Here is a 13,818-nt window from a genome sequence, read left to right as displayed (position 1 = left end):
CAAAAAAGGTCACTTTCTGAGGTCCTGGGAGTTAGGACTTACACATACCTTTTTGAGGGAGGACAGTTCATTTGAGCCTTTTAACAACCCCATGAAGAAAGGATGCTCACACTGCTCCTGTATGTAGAACTAGATTTTAATTCAATCTGTCGGCTCCAAAGCCTAAGTTTACTCTTATCTTCTAAAGAGTTGCCTTATCAGTTGACATGTTTTTCCTCCCCTTTCTTCTAGGTGGGAAATATAATTTCCTGAGTTCTCAAAAACAATTTCCACCTTTTCTGCCATAATATGAATTTGCTTTGCTGGTTTTTAAACTTAAATTTATTTCATATCTTCTAGTATTATCTGACCCAAAGGTTATGATCCAGAAATGACAAATGTTTTTGATGAGAGCCAGCTAAAATGCCTAAAACACAAAATAGTTAAGGCACAATAGCACCTAAAAGCTTATTAATTCAACAACCAATGTTGAGTGCCCCCTCAATGCTGAGCACTCTACTAGGCACTGTGTAGCAAACACCATCAAAAATTCTTAATTTCTGAAAGTTTCCTACACTCAGCCTTATCTGTAAGAAATAGACAAAGAATTACAGCATTTGTTACAGGGTTAGACATTTTTTGTTTAGGTTATTTTCTATTATTTTCTATATAGAATGGTCTCGGATAACTGCTATTTTCAAAGATGGTAAGGAGAACAATGGTGCACTCTGATACCTAATTTGAAGGCAGGAGTCTTATTTGCCTTATCCTGAGCTTCTGGACAAAAGAATTCTTTTTTCGTAACTTTCCTTCTGTAGTCAAATTATGAATCTTTTAAAGAGTGCATTGGCTTTCTTGTGTTTGCTTTTTGCAGTCCATCATCCATACAAACACCTGTTTCAAGTGGACTTTGTTCTCTGGAGTGGCAGTCTCTTTAAGTGGAAGAGTGTTGAAAATGTATTTTGTGATGTATCTTCGTTGTTTCAGTCAACATTTATAAAAGATTCATAGGCCAGGCACTGTGTTAGGCACAGCAACTACCAAGAGGAATAAAATACAACTTTGGACTTCAGTTAAATATTAGCTTGGAGCTTGGGTCACCTCCAAAAACACTTGGATGAGTAGGTAAAGGAAGGAAACAGAGTGACTTAGAGCAAAGCCAAGTCAAGTGACAGCTTTACAGTTACCATGTAAAGATATCATCTGGCTGACATGCCTGCCAGATACTCTGAGCTTGTGTTGCTGACAGGGCAGAGCCCAGGATAGCCTGAGGCTGGAATTTTTAAACTTGGTGTGCTTTAGACCACCCTGTGGAGCTTTATATATGGAAACCCTATCCCAGACCAACTTCATCAAAATTTTCATAAGGCATGAGAATCTGCATTCTTAAAGAGAACCCTGGGTAATAAACAACTAAGTCTATAAATCTAGGGCTCTGCTGCCCAATATAGTGGCTGCTAGCCACATCTGGCTATTTAAGTGCAATTGAAATAAGTTTCAATAATTTAAAGTTTTAAATTCCATTCCTCAGTCATACCAGCTACATTTCAAGTACTCAGTAGCTACTCAGTCACTACCTCATTGGGAAGAGCCAACACAGAACACTTCTGTCATCAGAAGGCTGGACTGGATGTTGCTGATGGAGCTGTCACAGGCTGGCAACTCTCATCTCTCCTTCCCAAGGATCTACATATCTCTTCACTCCTTCCTTCCTTCTGATATGTATCTTATTTTACAGAGTCATTTGTATATTTTGTCTTCTCCTCCACAGGATTATAAATTATTTAAGCCCAGGGTCTGGTCTTTCTGGCCCTGTGACACAGTCAACACCAATGAGTATTTGCATAATTAAATTAATCTAATTAAATTCGGCATCAGTTTATTAGACCTCTTTTGCATTTAGACTAAATCTTGATTTCATCGGACTCTGGAAAAAAGATCAGTCAGAGAGCACGATTTTCCTAAATCACAGACATTAGGATGGATGGGGAGAAGTTTATGTGCCAAATTGAAAGCTTTTTCTTCTTCTTTCTTAATTTAAATAAAAGTATGACCTTTAAAAGCACAAGGTTGGGCTGCCCTAGTGGTCTAGTGGTTAAGAATCCTCCTGACAATGCAGGGAACATGGGTTCTATCCCTGGTCCAGGAAGATCCCACATGCCCATTCATCAAAACTACTGAACCCAGGCACCGAGAGCTCGTACTCCTTCCACAACAAGAGAAGCCACCACAATGAGAAGCTCGAGCACTGCAATGAAGAGTAGCCCCCACTCGCCACAACTAGAGAAAGGCTGCACACAGCAGCAAAGACCCAGCACAGCCAAAAGAATAAAAGAAAATAAAAGCATAGGATTTGTATCATCCCAAATTAGAAGAGACCAGTAGGAATGTGAAAATTGCTGGCTTAATATCATTGTCATATTTGGGCACTTGGAAAGCACATTTTAATTGATTCAGACATTTTTTTTTTATTTAGTAAGAGCCCACCATGTAGATGCCAGGCCAGTGTCATCATGAACAAGACGGAAACAGGGTCTCTACTTTGAAGCTCACTTTAGCCCTGGCAGATAAAACATTGCCAAGGACTTGCTCTGCCCAGACAGGCTGGGACAGCAGAGGAACATGGTTCGGGCTCTGGCCTCAGGTGCCCGGATTGACACAGATCCTCCATCACTCCGCTGGCTCCAAGATCTTTGCCAGCTTGTTTCATTTTTCTGAGTCTGCATTTCATCATCCATAAAAATAGATAAATTAATGTTTCCTACCTCATAGGGTTGTGAACACTAAATGAAATAACTTATGTAAAGTGCTTAGTGCAGTGCCTGTGGCGTTATAACAGCTAAGTATGGACTGATATTATTATTATGACTACTACTCAGTCAACACGAACCCACAACAAACATTAGGGGTAAAAATGAGAAGTGTCTACAAGGTTAGAAAGTAATTTATTTTTTTAGTAAAGATGCTTCCTATCTTTCCTGGGCTAACAATTTAATTTCCTTTGCTTCTTATTTACATCTCTGCACCCAGAGGAACCAAGATCAATAGGTAAGTATGTTGGTAAATGCCCATCCTTTGCTTCATTTTTTGTTCTTTGTTTTGCAAAGGATTTAATTCATTTGGAACATTTCTAAGACAATTAGAAATGGAAATATTCTGGTTGTCATTCAACCTCTCAGTATAGAGAGGTATATGCACTTTTAAACATAGTGCTTCCAAAGGAGAATTCTTTCAAGAGGTTTACCATTAAACTGCAAAGTTGAGATCCTACTTAACTAACATGCAAAGATTTAATTAGCATTGTCTCATTAAAATAAATATAATATTTTCTTAATTCTAAAAATGATATTGCCTTTGAAAGTATGTTCTGGAAATGAGCATTGAACTTTGAAGGCAATAATGAGATAATCGGAGAGTTTGCAGGTTGAGTCTTTTCTGAGTCCTGCCCATTGTTTTGTCTGAGGGAGAAGGACAGCTGCTTATACACTTGCATTTCATATTAAATTAAAACAGAATAAAAATTGTGGTACCTAACAAAATCTCCTGTAAAGATTCAATCCAAACCAAACTGCAGAACTATTCTTGTGCCTTTGTTCTAAAATCTTTCTAGAATTCTAGAAAACTGTTTTATCCTTAACTGAGGAATAGAGGATGTCTCAGAAGGAAATGGCAACCCACTCCAGTATTCTTGCCTGGAGAATCCCAGGGATGAGGGAGCCCGGTGGGCTGCCGTCTATGGGGTTGCACAGAGTCGGACACAACTGAAGCGACTTAGCAGCAGCAGCAGTGGTACATGAGCATTTTGGCAAAGAGATGATCCATGCCTAGATCTATTAAGCTCCAATCATTTGGGAAGAATCTGTATTGCCTTTAAGAGCAATAAATGCTCCCAGCCAGCCACTCTATACTTTCGATACTTCATTGACAGTCATACTCCTCTGATTCAAAATCTGGGCTTCTTTGAGATGATCATGTGGGAGGTCACATGTTACATGTGAGTGTTTAGGCCACGGGTTATGGAGCCAGGCTGCCTCAGTTCAAATCCTGTTCCATCAATTTCTAGCCATATATATTGAGCACACTACTGAATATCTCTGCGTTGGTTTTTACTGTGTGAAAAGGGACAAGCACAGCTCCTATCTCCCAAAGATGTTGTGAGGCAAAAGTAAAGCACTACATAAAGATTGGGCTTGAGAGAGAGAGGAGAAAGGAAAGAAAAGGAAAAGAAAGGAAAGAAGAGAAAGGTGTTCCAGATAATTTTCAGGAAATGTGTTCATTTCCTTGTTGGAAGAGTAGATATTAACTCAGTTTTCAGCACCTGACTTTATTTTCTAAGTTGAGAACTCCAGAGTAAATGTGTGATTATTGAGATTCTGTTGAGATTCCCAGGCACTGCTCAAGACATGCTCTTTCATTAAATCTTCACAGCACCCAGGTGAGGCAGATAGATGAAGATCCCTTTCCAACAGATGAGGAAACCACAGCTCAGAGAGTTGGACTAATTTGTCCAAGGTGGTATAGATAGTGGCAGAATATGGACCTAGCTCTGTCTGCCTCTTTAGACCATTTTTTTTAAAAGAAAAAAACATTGCTAAACATAGTTTCTCTTAAAAAGCCAGGATTAAGTAGTGTTTTGCTGTCAGTCATAAGAAGGGCTGCTTACATGGGTGCTACTATAAGTAGAAGCTCAGAAAAGAAGTGTCAAGTACCTAAAATCCTGGAGCTGCCGGAGTCCTAAGATATCATCTATATTTGCCCCCAACTCATCCCTTACAGGCAGGAAAGATGGTCAGCATGATCTGAGTTGGAGGCAAAACCAGAGCTAAGGACTCAGGTCACCTAACTGTTGGTCTAATGCACCAATCCTGGTACCACTCTGATTTTCAAACTGCCTCCAAACCAGAAGATTCACAACTATATAGCATTATGGCCTGAGCTTTATGTCCTTGACTCAGTCTTATTTGAGATCTTAGACAAGTGACTTGACTACTCACTCTATAACACATAGGGATGATCATACATTATAGCATATACATGTAAGGCACTCACTATAGTGGTTAGTCCATAGTAAGTCTTCTATTAAAGTAAGTCTATTAATAAAGTTAGCTATATTCATATTATTATTATATTATTCATGAGGCCTCTCCTACCTTGAATGCTCAGTTCCAGCTAATTTTTCAAATCCACTTTACACTTATTATATTTGAATATCTGTGCCCTTTCTTACTGGAGAAGGCAATGGCACCCCACTCCAGTACTCTTGCCTGGAAAAGCCCATGGACAGAGGAGCCTGGTAGGCTGCAGTCCATGGGGTCGCTAAGAGTCGGACACGACTGAGCGACTTCACTTTCATTTTTCACTTTCATGTACTGGAGAAGGAAATGGCAGCCCACTCCAGTGTTCTTGCCTGGAGAATCCCAGGGATGGGGAAGCCTCGTGGGCTGCCATCTATGGGGTCGCACAGAGTCGGACACAACTGAAGCAACTTAGCAGCAGCAGCAGCAGCCCTTTCTTACAAAGTTGGCAACATACACAATCCATCATCAAATTTTAAAAAGTTTAATTTATGCATTTTACAAATTAAACTTGTGATTTGGTTGTGCTTATGTAGAACAGATCAACCATTATAATCAATTCACTACCATGTTTTAAAAAAATCAATAGACATTGTCTAGCTGACCTGACTTAATTTTTTGGAATAAACTGGCCATCAGCATGATTGATTGAGCTATCCTCTCTGTGATCCACCTAAGCGAAGGTTAGGATGGAGGTTACTAAAAAAGCCACTGCACTCTTCCTAAATTGAATGACATTTTCCTATGCTTCTAATAAATGGTAACTGATTAATGGAGTGCTGGAGGCCAACATTCTTCAGAGAGTTTTGGACCCTGCTCATTTAGACCCTGCCAGAATATGAATTTCAACTAACCCAAGACCAAGGGAAGCAGTGGGGTTCCATAAACAGCCCTGTGTTTGGAGGGTAGGAATGCAGTCAAGCTTGGCCTCCAAATATGTGATCTCACCTCTCTGAGGTGTCCTCCATGAAATGAGAGTTTGTTTTAGATGTGCCAGGTGATCTCCAAGGCCTTATCCAACTTTCATAGTTTGTATTTCTCATACTTCAAAGGGAGATGAGCCTGTTTGCCTTTGATCAGTTGAAACCAAATCAGATTCTGAAGTAGATGTGATTCCCCAGGGCTCTTCCACAAGCCCCTTCCTGACCATACCAAGCCACCTATTTAGATTTGGGTTCATCCCATCTGGCTCTGGGCTTCTGGCTTTTGTTTTCTTTTGGCCTTTTAAATTTTTTCTTTTGTAACTCTTCATGCGTCCTAGTCTGTTCTGTTTACCATGCCTGGCCACCCCTCCCACATGGGCTAACATGCTGTCCATGCCCAGTTCCTCTCAGGAGCCTAATGAATTGTGGCTCCAGCTTATACCCTCAACTTGAAGACCAGCTGCACCTCTGAGCTTTTCCCAGAGGTTCTGGCTGATGCTTTACTTGCAGTGTGATGGATTTGTTCCAGCCCAAAACAGGAAGGAAACTTCGGGGTAATCAAAACATCATGTGTGGCCATCCTCTGCTTTCCACACTACGGTATTTGTACTGCCTAAGCATGCCAGAGGATTTCTGAGTCCTTGTTAGTTAAGAATAACAAATACAAGAAGAAAATAAAATTAGGGAAGGGATGATCACAATTTTCTCTAGGAACCAGAAAAACCAACACTGAATTTTAAAGTGGTCAGATCAGGAACTGCTGAATTGAGGAGGCACTTGTGTTTTATTTCGTTCCTCTGCCAATTAACTGGGTCATGCTGGATCACCTAGGGTATCTCTAAGGTCCTGCCTTTTAAAGTAGGTGTTCCAAAAGAAAGGGGTGTAAAATGAATTTCTGTAAATGTAATGCTCTTTTAAAAAGCACTAAAGTGTTGAAGAAGAATCTTGAGAATCCCTTGGACTGCAAGGAGATCAAACCAGTCAATCCTAAAGGAAATCAACCCTGAATATTCACTGGAAGGACTGATGCTGATGTTGAAGCTTCAATACTTTGACCACCTGATGTGAAGAGCTGACTCAGTAGAAAAGATCCTGATGCTGGGAAAGACTGAGGGCAGAGGAGAAGAGGTGGCAGAGGATGAGATGGTTAGATAGCATCCCTGGTCAATGGACATGAATTTGAGCAAACTCTGGAAGATGGTAAAGGATAGGGAAGCCTGGCATGCTGCAGTCCATGGGGTTGCAAAGAGTGGACATAACTGAGCGACTAAACAACAACAAAAGAAGTTTTCTTCAGAGCAAAGAGTCACACCCACACCTTAATACGCTAAGCTTCTAATTATAGGTTTTCATGTAGGAAGTATTTGCCGATAATATTTGAGAACTGACATCTAATTATCAGACACTCCCATTAGCTCAGCATTATCAGTGATATTGTTACCTATGGTGATATTTAAATAGTTCAGAGATTTCAAACTGGCCACATGCCATTAAAGGCCTCATAAAGCAGATAGTTTTGTTTTGTTTCAGCTTGTACAGATATAAATATCTGTGGATGCCTTTTGGAGTGCATGCACTCTCCAGCTTTTTACATGATCATTATTTCCTTCTGTGTTCTACTCAGTTGACTTTACCCACTTGACCCCTGAAGGCACTGCAGTTTGAGATCCTTGGCATAATCATCAAACGCCATGCTGCTGCTGCTGCTGCTGCTGCTAAGTCACTTCAGTCGTGTCCGATCCTGTGCGATCCCATAGACAGCAGCCCACCAGGCTCCCCTGTCCCTGGGATTCTCCAGGCAAGAACACTGGAGTGGGTTGCCATTTCCTTCTCTAATGCGTGAAAGTGAAGTCGCCCAGTTGTGTTCGACTCTTAGCAACCCCATGGACTGCAGCCCACCAGGCCCCTCCATCCATGGGATTTTCCAGGCAAGAGTACTGGAGTGGGTTGCCATTGCCTTCTCCACAAATGCCATGCCTCTATGACAATTTAATAACCAAAAAAGAGAAATGAAGGAAAGAAGGGAGGGCAGGAAGAAGGATTACCTCTCTGAAATGGCAGGAAGTGTAGTTTTCATGACACTGGATAATGGGCTGATGAGATGACTTCCTGAGGATTGTGTTGGTATTGGAAGCTGTGACTGTATTTCCTCTCAACCTACTTACTGTGAGATAAATAAAATAGGACATAGAGTACTGGACTTGCTCAAGGTCACCTGAAAAGTTTGTAGTGAAGCCAAAATGAAGAATCGTTTCCCTGGTGTCCTCGTTCTGTTGCTCAGCCCATTCACACACACTGCTGCACTCTTTGCTGATGAATAATGTGGGCTCTCAGGAACAGTTCCTTATGCAAAAGAGCCTCTGCGAGCTCCATTACATACTTGCAAGGGGATACACTTTATTGTTGCCTTAATGCATGATGGAGACGATTATAGCTCTTCCTCCCATACGCACCCTCCATCTGCGATCACTAACACACGCTACAGGGTGCTTCACTTTGGATAATGTGCGAACAAGGAGCATCATTTCAGAAAATGGTTGGAGAAAGAAATCTAAAAGTCAGAAAGGGTCAAGGGCCAGAAGAAAATGCAAGAAACTAATGCCTTTAAAAACAGTTCTTGTAGATTCAGAGTTCAGAATGCATTAGCAAGACCTCCTTTCTTTCTTAAGGGAAATAAATATACCCTTCATAAAGAAACCCCTGCAATCTCTCTCTCTGGTTCTACCTGCTGTAGCCATCTGCCTTGTTAGAAGGCCTCTGGCCAAGTCCTTTTCAGAGCTTGTAGTTGCTGATACCAAAATGGCACTCTACTGATTTCCACCACCCTTTCATCCTCAATGCCCATTAAGAGACTCAGATTCAATATGAGACATCAAACCTGTAAATAATGATAGCTAACATCTGTTGAGCACTTGCCATGTGCCAGGTCCTCTACCAAAAGCTCCATATTTAACTCATTCTAATTCTCTTACCAAAGAAGGTTTTATGATAGCCATTTTCTTAAAAAAGGAACCAGACTTAGAAAATTTCAATAACTTGCTCAAGGTTACAGAGCTGAATTTGACACCAGGTCTGGTTCTCCAGAAACTGCACTCTTAACTCTATGCTAAATTCCTGTTTCAAAAAGCTTAAAGACTTTGTGAATCTAATTAGCAGCCATTTGTACCTGGAGCAGAAATCAGTGGGCTTCAGACATAGGGGAGTTCCCTATGGGAGGTCAATCCATAAGAGTGAGGTTGGCTCTCCTGTACCACCCCCACTTCAGCTCCCATACCAGGAGAGTGGATAGAAGGAGAATGTATATGGAGACAATTATTGTTTCTAACCAGAAGGAAAGCTTACTTGAATAAAAATCCCATCTTTCCATTATTCAAGCCATTCCCAAAGAAGACAATCAAACCTGAATGCTGCATTAGCCCTGGATCTATGTGGGGAACAACAGAGCTAAAAGACTGATTTTTCTGAACATTATGTACATGGTGTGAATTTGGCCACCAAAGAAACTTTGCATAAAAGCATATGTCTGATGAAGGCATTTTCTTCAGCTTTTAGGAGGTCAAAGTTTTAGTTCTTCATTGCTGTGACTAATAGTGCCTATAAGATGATGTTAATTTCCAGGTGAGAGGTTTGTGTTTCACAGTTTGCTTGCCTGCAACAAGTTTTAATTTAGCTCTAGTGCAATATTTGCTCTCTGGGTTTCTAACATTATTAATTCCAATAATACTGGGTAAAAATATAATGGAAATGGTAAGCAATAGTCATTTTTGAAATAATTACAAAAAATAACTCTTTTTCTAAATACCTGTCATACCCAAGACTCTTAAAGAGATTTGCTTATTCATTACCTCCCAATTGCACTGCAGGGTGAGAACGAAATTTAATGGGCAAATTTGATGAGGTTCCAGAGATTCAGATAAGGATTTGCGGTCTCAGTCTGTGCTGGACTCTTTCCCAGATTCTGGGCTGAATACTTTCACATAGACTATTTTATTTAGTTTCCACATATGAAGTATGTATAATTAGCCTTACTTGAAGCCATGGAAACTGAGACACAAAAAATGTATGTAGTTTGTACAAGGTAACACTTCTAGTAAGTAAATGAAGAAGTCTGATTCTGAATCCAGCTCACTTGATTCCCCCAGGACAGAGTCCTTTCTGTAATTTGAGAGCTATCTGGGTTTAGTATAACTAGAATTTGCACAACCATCATGTTACTGTGACTTGCTTATTTCTTTTGCCCAACTCCCTAAGAACTTAATGCATAAAGATTCTAAGCCAAATTCCTATCAACCATTGTGATTTTGTTAAACTAACATCCCATCTGCATGATTCAATGGGGGAAATGGGAATCAGTGCCATTTTCACTGATGGTGATGACCATGCAGTCCATTTCCTTTGAAATTTTATACGCAGAGCAGAGTGTTCCAAACATATATAAAAGAAGCATCAAATTTAATTATATAATTGTTCACGGACTCTTTGAAAGGCATCACTGGCCAATTCTGGGCCTTTAAAGCTATGGTTTGTTATTATTTAAGGGACCGTTCCTTTAAACTGCCACACTTGTTTATGGAAGACACTGTCTTCTCACATTTGACCAACTTGGGTCCAATCAGCCCTGGAACAAATCAATTTTACTTTTTAAAATAATCTGTGCTAGCCATTTGTTATTTGTTGCAGAATTTAAGATCTTAATTTGTGTGTGGGTGATAAAAGTTGGCCTGTATTATGATTAACTTACTTTATTATAGTAAAAAGCCCTAACATTAAACTCTTTGCAACCTCACTGACTGCAGTATGCAGTCTTCCCTGTCCTTCACTTAAACTTACCGTCTTCCATTTTCTAAGTGTACAGTCACACTGTGTACAGAGCTCTCAAAACTTCTTCATCTTGGAAAACTGATACTCTGAGTATCAGTTTTCCAAGATGAAGTTTTAAAATTCTTTAAAATCTAATTATCTCTTTACCCTCCCTACAGTCCTTAGCAACCACCTCTCTACTTTCTGATTCTGTGATTTTGATTATTTAAATAATTCATATCAGTGGAATCTTACAGTATTTGTCTTTTGTGACTGACATTTCATCTAGTGTAAATGTCCCCAGGGGCCACCCATATTGTAGATGTGACAGGATTTCCTTCTTTTTTAAAGCTTTTAAAAAGCTGTATAAGATCCCACTTATGTATATGCCATATTTTCTTTTTCCATTCATCCATCAGTGGACATCTGGGTGCTTCCACTTCTTGCCATTATAAATGACATTGCAGTTTACATTGGTGTGTACATGCCTCTTTGAGATCATGCTTTGAATTCTTTGGGATAAATACTCAGAATTGGGGTTGCTGGATCATATTGTTATTCTATTTCTAATTTTTTGAGGAGCCCTCCATACTGTTTTCCATAATAGTTACACCATTTTATATTCCAACCCGTAGTGCACAAGAGTTTTAATTTCTTCACATCCTCATCGAAAGTTTGTTCTTTTCTGTTCTTTGACAGTGGCTATCCTTTTGGGGCCCAGCTTCATTCTTTTGCATCTGGATACCCACACCATTTGTTGAACAGACTATCCTTTCCTCGTTGTATAGTCTTGGCACTCTTGTCAAAGATCTTCTGATAATATATGCTGCTGCTGCTGCTAAGTCGCTTCAGTCGTGCCCGACTCTGTGCGACCCCATAGACGGCAGCCCACCAGGCTCCGCCGTCCCTGGGATTCTCCAGGTAGGAATACTGGAGTGGGTTGCCATTTCCTTCTCCAGTGCATGAAAAGGAAAAGTGAAAGTGAAGTCACTCAGTCGTGTTTGACTCTGCGCGACCCCGTGGACTGTAGCCTACCAGGCTCCTCTGTCCATGGGATTTTCCAGGCAAGAGTACTGGAGTGGGGTGCCATTGCCTTCTCTGTCTGATAATATATGGAAGAGCTTATTTCTGGGCTCTCTGTTCCATTGGTTTGTATGTCTATCTTTGGTCATTATTACTTTGTAGTATGTTTTAAAATCAGGAAGTGTGATGCCTCCATCTTTGTTCTTTGTTTTCAAGATTGTTTTGGCTAGTCAGGGTTCCTTGAGATTCCATGTAAATTTTAAGATTTTTTTCTTTAATTATCTTCAAATATTGTCATTGAGATTTTATAGGGATTGCATTGACTCTATAGATCATTTGGGGTAGATAGATATTTTAACAGTAGTAAGTCTTCCAGTCTATGAACATGGAATTTCTTTCCATTTATTTTTCATTTTCTTTTATTTCTCTTAGCACTATTTTGTAATTTTCAGTGTACAAGTCTTTCACCTCCTTGGTTGAGTTAGTTTATCCCTAAGTATTTTATTATTTTTGATGCTATTGTAGGTGGGATTCTTTCCTTAATTTCCTTTTTGGATGGGTCATTAACATGTATAGCAACACAACTGATTTTGTGTCCTGCAGTATTGTTTAAATTGTTCATTAGTTTTAACAGTTTGGAGGTTTTTTTGCATGACATCTTTAGGGCTTTCTACATAGAAGATCATATCACTGGCAAACAGGGACAGTTTTACATCTTCCTTTCCTATTTGGATGGCTTTTATTTCTTTCTCTTGTCTAATTGCTCTGCCTAGGAGTTCTAGTACTAGGGTAAATAAGAATGGCTTAGCTCTAGTACTAAGGTAAATAGGAGTGGCAATCCTTGCATTGTTTCTGATTTTAGACAAAAAACTTACACTCTTTCACCACTGAGGATGATTTTAGCTGTGGGCTTTTCATATAGAGGTTTTATTATGTTGAGGCAGTTTTCTTTTACTCTTAGTTTGTTGACTGTTTTTATCATGAAAGGGTGCTGGATTTTGTTAGGTGCTTTTTCTGAATCAACTGAGATAATCATGTGGGTTTTGTCATTTGTTCTGTTAATATAGTGTTTTACAGTGATTGATTTTCCTATATTGAATCATCTTTGCATTCTATGTATGAATCCAACTTAATCGTAGTGTATAATCCTTTCAAAGTGCCACTGAATTCAGTTTGCAAGTATTTTGTTCAGGATTTTTGGATCAATATTCATCAGATATTGGTCTGTAGTTTTCTTCTATTGTTGCAATAATGGCTTTACTTTTAAACACTGTTAATGAATGGTTCCTGAGACATAACCTATGTTTTAAAATACTATAGGGACTCTATGAAGCTTTGTTCTATGTATAGTGTTCAAAAATAAGTCTGGGAGAATACACTAAAGAGAATTTACAATGGTATACAAATAGAAACATCTTAATCACCTCCTTTTGTGTTAAGGAAGTTTTATTCTCAGTTCCCAAAGGAGCTGAATGCTAGTTTGAGAGAATATATCTTCCCTCTATGTTTGATATGATAGCTGACATTCTGAGCTTGTGTGGTGTGTTTGTTTAAAGAGGTTTGTGTATGTGTAAAGGAGAATTTTGAATATTTCAATATAATAACCTCATTATATAAACTAAATGGAGGGATTCTGAATGACAATATTCAAAGGATAGTCCCATAAAAGATACTCTTCAATGGTAACAGACTGTTTTGGGAGTCTCACACAACTTAAATATATGTTTTCTTCAGTTCAGTCAGAATTTAAAAATTAGTTGAAATTCCATCTCAGAGTTATAAAAGGTAGATTTATTTTCCTGGTTTTTCTATTATGAATTAAAATTAAGGAAAAATCTGTGGCAAAAGTGTTCTTAACTGAACATCTATTGTGACCACTGTCCCTATTTTAAGATTACTGTAAATGGAAACAAGAGTGGAATAAACTTGTGGAGTTAATGATATTTGGAAAATGCTATTCTCTGAGGTATGTTTTTATTTTATGGGATTTCTTGATAAAAGTCACAATCAGGTAGTGT

General features: G+C 39.2%; 1 protein-coding gene and 1 long non-coding RNA gene across 7 annotated transcripts in view; one reads left to right on the top strand and one right to left on the bottom strand.

Annotated features, from left to right (window-relative positions):
• Positions 1–13,818, bottom strand: part of LOC145520793 (uncharacterized) — a 536,928-nt gene that overhangs the window by 119,775 nt on the left and 403,335 nt on the right. The gene's annotated exons all lie outside the window — the stretch shown is intronic.
• LRRN1 (leucine rich repeat neuronal 1) overlaps positions 1–13,818 on the top strand; it is a 40,726-nt gene that overhangs the window by 21,851 nt on the left and 5,057 nt on the right. For 3 of the 6 annotated variants that reach the window (XM_081528192.1, XM_081528194.1, XM_081528196.1), the window contains one exon: positions 11,477–11,698. The exons of the other annotated variants lie outside the window; for them this stretch is intronic. The gene's annotated coding sequence lies outside the window, so the exon portion shown is untranslated. The remainder of the gene's footprint in view (positions 1–11,476; positions 11,699–13,818) is intronic. 6 annotated transcript variants of the gene reach the window in all.

Source organism: Giraffa tippelskirchi, chromosome 9, assembly GCF_054371585.1.
Source record: "Giraffa tippelskirchi isolate mGirTip1 chromosome 9, T2T-mGirTip1v1.2.pri, whole genome shotgun sequence".
Lineage (NCBI taxonomy): Eukaryota > Metazoa > Chordata > Mammalia > Artiodactyla > Giraffidae > Giraffa > Giraffa tippelskirchi.
This window is presented reverse-complemented; position numbering and strand designations above follow the sequence as displayed.